We start from the raw sequence: 10,059 nt of genomic DNA, 5'->3' as shown, positions 1-10,059 counted from the left end.
TGTTGGGTACTAAACCCACACAGACATCCCACAGCACATGTCCTAGCCACCAGCTTCTCCAGCCAGTCCCACCCCATCTCTCAGCACCACTCCAGACAGCAAACACCTAAAGAACATTTCTTTGCAAAACATGTCCTTATAAAATGCAGACAGGACCCTACACATTTTTAATCTGTTTGTGTTGTCAAACGCCAGTCATCTGCAGTTATCTGCTCACCCACCTACCCACTGCAGAAGATCAGGAGGTCAGACCACCGAGCTCACTGCAGTGGCCCAACCAAGACGCAGGCTGGTGCCCCGTGCTGGGCCAGCACAGCTGCCCCCCCACCGGCTGGCACCCCGTGTCCCACACGCCCGCGGGTCACCAGCATTGGGCCAGAGAGCCCTCACCAGCTTCACAGCCAGCGGGCACAGAGCCCTGCCCACACTGGAAAGGTTGGGTGGAAATTCCTCAGCACACTACTGTCCCTGCTGGAAACAAATCCTTGGAAAAACCAATTTCCTAACACGGAATGCATTCGAGAGTACAAGGTTCTAGTAAATGAGGCATTAAAGGGATTTCTAAGGCAGAACCCTTTGGGAACTTGTGTTCACAAAGCTGTATTTCACAAGGGTCAAGAAATGGGGCGGTCCTGGATCATTTTCCATTTTAAAACTATAGGAGTAAAAAAAAAAAAAAAACCATATCAAGAAGTTACAGGAATGTCTTATCAAGGTATTTACTTGCACATGCACACACACAGATCTTCCAGTGCCACCAAAATTGTAAATAAGCTGAGAGCTGAAAAAATAAACAAACAAAAAAAACCCAACCAAACAAAAAACCCAAACAAGCAACCAACACATCCTCCCTCAAAAAAGAAAACAAACAGAAACACAACCCAAAGGATCCCTCAACACTCAGAATCACAAGTACCAAGCAGTGGATCTAAAGGCTACAGAAGATTGAGGAATTGTGAACTCCACGCCACACAAAGTCACCCCTCAGCTGTTCCAGAAAACAAAAAGGCCCCCTCTCCCTCGAGGCAAACGCTAAGCAGTGTGGACGCTGTAATCCGAATTCTGCCAGTCCCTTCAGCAGCAGCAGCCTGACCGCCCTCAGCACTGACCGCTGCTCTCCTCCCGTCACTGCCGCAGCAGAAGTGCTTCTTCTCCCAAGGACCTCGCAAGCCACGAGCTCCATCATTTGGAAGCGCCAGGAGCAAAGTTGGCTGTGCAAAGGGAACCTGTTCCTTTTTCTTCTCTTCTTTACATTTGAGCACTACGCACTTTAAGTGAGAAAAGAAACTAAAACGTTAACAACAATGGGTCCCACGTCCATCCACAGTGCACAACTCAAACCAGCTGAAATCAAAGTTGTTGTGTCCTGCCCATGGGCTGTTCCTTTAGTCACAGACTCACAGAGTTGCCTCAACTGGAAAAGCCCTTTCAGATCATCAAGTCCAACCATGAACCCACCACTGACCAGTCCCCTATGACTAACCCATGTCCCTCAGCACTATGTCTACACGACTCTTCAATCCCTCCAGGGATGGGGACTCCACCACTGCCCTGGGCAACCCCTTCCAATGCCTCAGAACCCTTTCAGGAGTCAGTTCTTTCCACCATCTGCTGAAAACCAACAAAACATGAAATGAACAAGATGTAAAACTTTATTGGGTTTGGGCCAGTGCAGACAGTACCAAAAGGAAAATGATGAGGAAGCTTTGAACAGCAGCAACGAACCCGTGGGATGAGAGAGCTCGAAGGGCGTCTCCGCAGAGCACCTCAGTGCCCTGAGCCAGAGCAGCAGCTCTCCCCACCACGAGCAGCCGAGACGGGCAGTGCAGGGGTTTTCTCCTGGAGAGAGTGACCTCAAGGTGGGTCCTGCACACATCAAACGTCACGAGGTGGGCAGAGAGCAAGCAGTGCTCCTGCTGGGACATGCTGTGATCCTCCACCAGCGTCTCCTGCTCCAGCCCGCCAGCCTTGCCGTATATCTGCATCATCTTCTGCTGGAGAGTCAGTTCACTTCCCACCACACGCTCACTGCTGTCCTGTCTACTCCTCCCCATCCTTCCAGCTCCTTCCTCCTCTTCCCTTGTTTTCCACAGCTCCCTTCGTTCCAGAGCACCAGGCTTACCGGAAGAAAACTTCTTTAAAATCTCCAATTTTGTTCTCTTTTTCTTTACTTTCAAGCCTGTTTCCTTGCAGTTTGGATGTCCCAGGTGGCACACCTGTACAGGCAAAGGAGAGTAACAGTTACTGTTGACTTTCTTTCTATCTTAGAATTATATACATACCTACATATATACATAAAACTTTCCAGGATCTCCTGAAACTGGGAAGCTGCTCTAGAGATACTTTAACTAGCAGAAAAGCCAAGTTTGCTAAGGGCACTGCTTTCCTCAGCTTTCCTCAGCTGTTCCCAAACCTCCTGCACATCCCATTGCTGAGGTGACACCTCTCCCCATGGTTAGAGAGACCAGACAGGCCATGATTTCAGACTGGCATCTAATGGGGCAACTGGGAGATGACAACAAGCACAAAGCACCAAGGCGTGGAGGGCGGCGAGCGGAGACACGTGCGTTTCCACAAGCACTCGCCTCATTGTAGGACATGCTCCTGGCTCACATGATGAATGTAAAAGAAAGTACCCATTTTTGAAGGGGATTTAACATTAAAAACAAATAAAACAAAGTATTAAAACCAAACTAATCTAAGTTTGGTTCATAGATTTGCCAACAGAATTAAGTGAGAGACCGATGCAGTTCAGGCTTCCGGGACAGGACAACCTGTAACACTGTCAACAGCTGAAACAGGCTTTAGTGCAGAATTTTAAGGGGCTCATAAAAAAATGCTCAGTACATCTTAAAAAAAAAAAAAAACAAACAACAAAACCATTTTTACTGGAAAAAATGTATTGAATTTTAACAGAAAAGTGATCTGATATTTTTTTTACTGAAAACGTGTATGACCACAATTTGTGTCACTAAAGAACTGCAGTGCAGGTTTTGTGACAGAACTGCATCAGGACTTCATTTTCAGAGGTGCTTCCCTCCCACGGGGAATTTTGGGATCCAGGCAAGCAGGGGCCAGGCTGGAGAAAGCGGCAGGTCTAGCAGGGACGGGGCGAGCGCAGCAGGGCAGCGAGCTCATCCAGACACCTGGGACCTCGAGCAGGACAAAGCTCGGGTGACACGGGAGGGGACACAGACATGGCCATTCTGGGGACACAGAGCCAGGGGGCAGGGCGAAGCAGAAGCCAAATTCAAAGACTCTCTGACATGCACTCAGGAGGTGACACCCAGCACTGGGAACACAAACAGACGCCAGCTTTATGATTTACACAGCAACAGAGGCTCAGAATAAAATAGTTGAGTGATGCTTACGGGTCTCCTCAGGGACGCTGCTGGGTCAAGAGAGACCAAGTGCGGAAGGTGAGGTCGCAGTGAGACTGGAAGCCGAGATGTCCACGCCAGTTTGCACAGGGTCTCCACCCAGATCCTGACTATCTAGAGAAGGTCCTTGGAAGGAGTCAAGTGGAAGCCTCCTTTGTCACCCTTTGGTTGTCCCAGAGTGCAGATCCAGGCTGGCGGCAGCTGCTCAAACTGTTTCCAGTTCTTCACAGAGCACACGTGAGATGTGAGAAGTACCAGCATGATGATTTCTGCTTCACAGTTGTCCATCTTCCTTCCCCATCCCCTGCAGCTGTGCCCGTGCCTGGGCTCGCACACCATCACCCCCAGGACCCCACCACTAACCACGCTCAGGAGAGACAAACAGCGTGAGTGCAAAATACACGGCACACAGGGGACAAGCAGCAATGACCAAGTGAGTGTGGCAATGTTTACAGCTGTTGTGCAACATTAAACTCTGCGGGAAATGAGAAAATCCCTCCTGACTACCTAAAACCACCAAATCAACACCATTCATCTGAACATTTTGCAATCTGATTTCAAATGTGCTATTCAATGACTTCCTAGTCAAGAATAGAAGCTGAAGACATGTTGCCATGTATGAAACAAAAATAGCACATCTGGCAGCGCTCAGCAGTTTCACAACGCGGTACAGTCACATTCCAAGTTGTGTAAACAAAGGAGGACTTTTAGGCAACAACAACAAAAAAAGGATTTTCTTCCCTCCAGTGGTAAAGACATCCTCACACACATTTGCCTTGTTTTTGACATATAATGGGCACCTGAAGACTTCAAAAAGCCCTGAACTATGCATGTTTAAGTTCCTAAGCTACACAGGGAAAAAAATTGCATATTCTTTCCAATGCAGTAAGAAAATATATTACATCTAACGAGGGGCTCAAGTCAGACATACTGAAAACTTTTAAACAATTTCAAAAGTAGACAATTTGGACTAGAGTCTAAGATTAAGTTTCTCCCATTTCCACCATGACAACAGACCCCATCAGCCCTTTCAGGACATCCAGAAGTCAGCTGGAAAAGGTCTGCTTAAGGATCCAGAAGTTCAAGCAAACCCATCAGGGACACAGCAACGAGGTCAATGGATGCATTATCTGAACTGCTCTTTCCCCCCAGCCCTGCCCACTCTTCACATGGCCACGTCCCTCCAGAGAACACAAATTTGGGATGGCCAAGATGGACAAAAGCATGTGAAATATTTGCAGAAGGAGACATCCACACAGCAGCTACAACAGGCTGGAGCTCTGCCCACTGGGGTTTTGTTGAAAAGAACCTTGGGACATGGGTCCAAGGGGGAATCACCCCAGGGACCACACCAGTGGCACAGCACTGAACTGCACCAGCACGGAGAGGAAAGGGGTTTGGTGCATCTCACGCTGCTGTGCCAGCCTCTGAGCAGCGCTGCAGCCCAAGCTGGCAGCCCATGTTCTGGGTCACAGGGTCACAGGCAGCTAAACTCCGAACAACAGAAAGAGGATGTTCATAATTGTGAGGCCGACCTGCTCAGGTTGGCTGTGACTGGACTGAAGCACATCTCACAGTGGCCTTCACAGGTCCCTGCCATCCCATCTTCTCCAGAGCCCCCTGGCCAGGCTCAGCCCATCCCAAGGGGCTGGAAGGCACCAGATCTGGATGGAGGTTGGTCACAAACAGCGCTCCCTCCCCAATTTTCCTTTTTTTTTTTTTGAGTCCTGACCTCTATCTGAGGCTGACCGTGCCACAGCAGGCAAGCTCATTTTCTTCATTAAAAAAACCAAACCAAAACAGACACCAGGCAGCTAAATCCACCTTCTGTCAGTGCTTTGCAGCAGAGCAGCAACACAAGCTGTTAATGGTGGCCACTAAACTCCAGCAGTGGCTTTCAGAAACCATCAGTTAAGACAAAACACAGAAGAGACAAGCAAATGTCTATTCCCTTCCTCTTTTTTTCTTGCTCCATTGCCCATCCTCCCTGCTTTTATCCATGACAAACATTTTAGAAGAGTTAGTGAGAAGAATCACATTTTCCCTCTTCACTCATTTTCCAGACCTTCCTTCTAACTCTATTCTTGGACCAAGTCCATACCAGGAAAACAAAGTGAGACCTTTCCATCTTGTTCAATAACAGATGAGGAACACCAAAAATAAAGGAGAGGGAAAGCCAGAGCCTTGCCCTGGACCGCACCCGCAGCAGAGCCTGCACATCTCTGCCCCTCAGGACCTGGGGAGGTCCATAAACAACTGCGGAGATTTCCCTTACCATATACACTCAGGCACCGGGCTTTATTCCAAAGGTTGTTGGTTGAAGGCTGATTTTCCCCATTTTCTGCATTAACACGTACCTTCCAGAGCTCCTGGTACAGTCGTGTCTGACTGTGATCCTGACACGTCCACGTATACCACTCTCCTAAACGGGCTGCAATGTCTCTGGGCATTTTCAAACAGGTACATGAAGAGTAATTACTCATTCATGCAAAACCTACAGATGATACTAAAAAAAACCCCAACAAAATACAAGTATCTTGCCCAACAATTAGTCCAATTGGAACACTCATCTCTCTTGGCAATGCGAACATACTCAAGGGATCTCTGCCTTAGGAATTCTATTGCATTTCCCTCTCTTCCACCCCAGCGTGTGCCACTGGAGGTGATCTGAGGGCCATTTGTGCCTTTGTACGGTTTGGGCAATAGGAACAAAGAAGAGAGCTGGAAATTACTTACTATACAGTTTGTTAATCCCACTATTAGCTTAATCTTGTTCCATAAAGCCTCCTTACTCCTCTGACTCATTTTTCATTATGCAAATACAGAACAGAAATCATACGCTCTTCATCCCATGTCCTAGAGATGCTGCTGTGCCAAGTCACCCAAAACAGAGCAGAGGAGACCATTCTTGCTGTCTGCTGCCCTTTGCTGGAACCACAGAGGTCCCTTTGAAGGAAAAAACCCCAAAATCTTTAGAATTAAAACTTTTACAGATAATTATTTGCTGTGCTGAAGTTCCCCCCCAGTTCACAGGTGTGTGGCTGTACACACTGAGCACATCCCCATGTTTTTTCTCAGAGGCTGGTATCTCCTGGAGCCAGCCACTGAAAGTAGCCTGCTCAGAAAGCCCAGAATCCTCTGACAAGTCTGCAAACCCACCTGCACCCATCCAGCCTCAGTCTTCAGCAGCTGTAAAGATGGAAAAATAATATGCAGCATCTCCAGGTGTTCTGAGATCAGGAGGTCAGAACCAGTAGCAGCATGAACTTTCCCCACACATCCACAGACAGACTGTCAGAGCAGATGAAGATGCCAGAGCTGGAGAAAGTCCCATTAACTCATCTGGTGACAGGCAAAGCGTCTGAGCCCCCAGGCTCTGGGTCAACAGCTGCCAAGTCTCTGCCTCCACCTAAGGAGGGACCCAAAGCCAACAGCAACCACGCTGCTTTGGAGAAGGGATGGGAAACAAGTTCCCCAGCCTGTACCTGCTCCTCCTGGTGCCAAACACCAGCCTCCACCGTAACCAAACACAAGCATCAGGCCACAAGCAGCTCCAGCAGCCTACTCTAGGGCTGGGGTAATGGTCTGTTGCCCATGGGAGTGGGGTAAATCCTCCTCACGAGTGGGCTGGGAGCAGAGGTCGCAAGCACCAGCTCCCACATCCAAAATATGGCCTGACCACCCCGTGCAGCACCAGCCTGCAACTGGAAGAAGCCTTCTAGATCTTATTAGCAGCTCCTCAAAACAGCGGCTGTTACACGCTGAGGTGCACAGAGGCAATTTCCCCTACAGAGAGAGATTCACAGAAAGGGCCATCGAGGAAACAGCATCCCGCTGACAGGGGAAGGTCACCTCGAGTCACCTGCTGGGGTAGAAAGTTAAAATAGTAGAAACCTGGAAATAAAGTCAGGGTAACAGAGAAAAACCCTAATTACCACAAAGCCTGCACTTTGAAACTCAGCACCTGCTCATGCAGAACACCGCAATGAAATCCCTGCCAGCAAGAAGTGTATAAAAAGCAGATCTCCAGGTTGAATCTCTTTGAGACGTGTATTTTCAGACACTGCAAAAACAACTCAAACCCAGAACAGCCTCCCCTCCCGCAAGGCTGAGGAAGAAGAGCTCTGCGCAGCCTGAGGCAGCCATTGCCATCTACAGTTTTACGATGGAAATTCACACACGGGCAATCAAAATACACCAATTGCTTCCTGCTAGCAGAGGTCCTCGCCCTGCGAGCACTGGGACTGTTTTCCACTCACTCTCGACACGTTCACAGCAAAAGCCCATGGTAAGGACAGTAGGTCGGTGTGAGGAAGCGCTGAGGGACAGGCTGGTGTCCCCACTGAACGTGTGGCAGCGGCCGGGAGGGACAAGCCGTCCGCTGCTCCTGCTCATCTGCCAGGGACTGCACCACCCTGGACCTTCTCAGGGCTTCCCCTCCTGCCCCAGGGCAAGCTTTCCATATCCACATGCTCTGCTTTTAAACTAGGATCTGCGTGCCAGAGAGAGAGAAAAATTCTGTATCAAGATGTGTGTACCGGGTGTCAAACTGCACATATTATCATTCTTTTAAGAGAGGGTGGTGGGAGCTGGGCTGCCTTACACGTGTACCTTGACAGAGCAGGTACATTTTACAGACCAGAGAGCCTGTGTGCTCAGCGAGGCACAAATAAACAGACCCAGTGGCTTAGAATCATCAAATCGTCAGATGGTTTGGGTGGGAAGGGACCTTTCCAGGCCATCTAGTCCAACCCCCCTGCAGTGACAGGGACATCTTCAACCAGACCAGGTTGCTCACAGCCAGGTCCAGCCTGACCTTGAATGTTTCCAGGGATGGGGCTTCTACCACCTCTCTGGGCAACCTGGGCCAGGGTCTCACCACCCTCATTGGAAAAAATTCCTTCCTTACATCCAGTCTGAAACTCCCCTCTTTTAGTTTCAAACCATCTCCCCTTGTCCTGTCACTCCCGGCCCTGCTAAAGAGTCTGTCCCCATCTTTCTTACAGGCCCCTTCAAGTATTGAAAGGTGCAAGAAGGTCTCCCCGGAGCCTTCTCTTCTCCAGGCTGAACAGCCCCAACTCTCTCAGCCTGTCCTCACAGCAGAGCTGCTCCAGCCCTCACATCATCATCCTCGTGGCCTCCTCTGAGCACTGCAGGTGGGGTCTGAGGAGAGCGGAGCAGAGGGGCAGAATCCCCTCCCTCCACCTGCTGCCCACGCTGCTCTGGGTGCAGCCCAGGACACGGTTATTGGCCTCTGTGCTCCCAGCGCATGTTGTCTGCTTGTGTTCAGCTTCTCGTCCCCCAGCACCCCAAGTCCTTCTCCTCAGGGCTGCTCTCCATACCTTCATCCCCAGCCTGTATCGATACTGGGGTTGCCCCAATGCAGGCGCAGGACCTTGCACTTGGCCTGGTTGAACCTCATGAGGGTCATACGGGCCCATGTCTCCAGCTTGCCCAGTTCCCTCAGGAGGGCATCCCATCCCTCAGGCGTGTCAACCACACCGCTCAGCTGGGTGTCATCAGCACCTGAGTTACCCACCATGGTTGGCAAGGGACAACCAACAGGAGAGCAGCCATACAGCAGTGACATGCCAGAGGGTGACATTATACAGGGACCTCTGGGCCAAGCAATCCTTTATACCAGCACGGGCCAAGCACAGCAAGTCCCAGCTGCGTGAATCCTGGCCGAGCCCGTACTCAGCAGTGGAAAAAAAACCTTCACAGCGTCAGTGAGACGATGGACTCGTTACCAGATGTAGAACTGCCACCATGTCTCATCAGAGCAGCTGACAGCTCCAGTGCTGCTCACTTGCTCTGGTGCCTCCATTTTACATCTCTTGCCCCGAGTCAGAGACGAACCCAAGGTCTAGATTTGGATTTCTGAGTGGGACCAGAAGCGAAAGAAGGAAAACTGCAAGGGGCTGCCTAAAAACTGGCTGTGGCAGCAGCCATCTCCTGAGCGCTGGGACGCACCGAGCGCCAGCCCAGGCCACACCGGCCAAACTGGCCATCCTCACGGCAGAGCCCGGGGCCGCCGCCTCAAAAGCTGCTGGGGCGCAGAGCACGGGGGCTGTGTCGGATGGACGGGCCCACACTGCCCACCTCCCTCACCCCCACACTGACCACCTCCCTCACCTCCCCACGCTGCTCACCTCCCTCACCTCAGTGCTGCCCACCTGCCTCACCTCCCCATGCTGCCCACCTCCCTCACCCCCACGCTGCCCAGCTTTCCTGCGCTCGGAATTACATCAAGAAGGGCTGTCAGAAGAGACCAGCAAACAAACAACCTCCTCACCGTTACATTCCCGACTGAGATGAGTTCCCCCAAATGTTTAGAGCAAAGGGCTCAGGCTAGAAATTAACTAATTTTCTTTGGTACTGAAATAGGAAACCAGAGGTTTTGCAACTCCCAGTTCAAGTGCGAGGACGCTCCTCTATAAATAGCTGTTTTCCCCCAAGATTCCATCATCCCAGCTTGAAAAAAAAAATAAAATAAAAAAGCCTGGTATTTTATTGCTCCGTTTCTAGCGTATGGCCACTATTAGTATCTCCCTCTGTCGTCAGCTGAAAGAAAAATACTTGAATAACCCTGATTCCTGCCCCATGCAACAGGTAGATTAGGTACCAGGGTGGAGACCCCCCAGCTGCCCCCCACCCAGAGAGGCTGGGGGGACTGACC

General features: G+C 50.4%; 1 protein-coding gene across 1 annotated transcript in view; it reads right to left on the bottom strand.

Moving 5' to 3' along the window:
- Positions 1 to 10,059, bottom strand: part of LOC104523277 (activin receptor type-1C) — a 23,407-nt gene that overhangs the window by 5,847 nt on the left and 7,501 nt on the right.

This window comes from Antrostomus carolinensis, unplaced genomic scaffold (assembly GCF_000700745.2).
Source record: "Antrostomus carolinensis isolate BGI_N321 unplaced genomic scaffold, ASM70074v2 scaffold6264, whole genome shotgun sequence".
In the NCBI taxonomy this organism is placed as follows: domain Eukaryota; kingdom Metazoa; phylum Chordata; class Aves; order Caprimulgiformes; family Caprimulgidae; genus Antrostomus; species Antrostomus carolinensis.
Note: the sequence above shows the minus strand (reverse complement) of the source record. Positions and strands in the feature narration are given on the sequence as shown.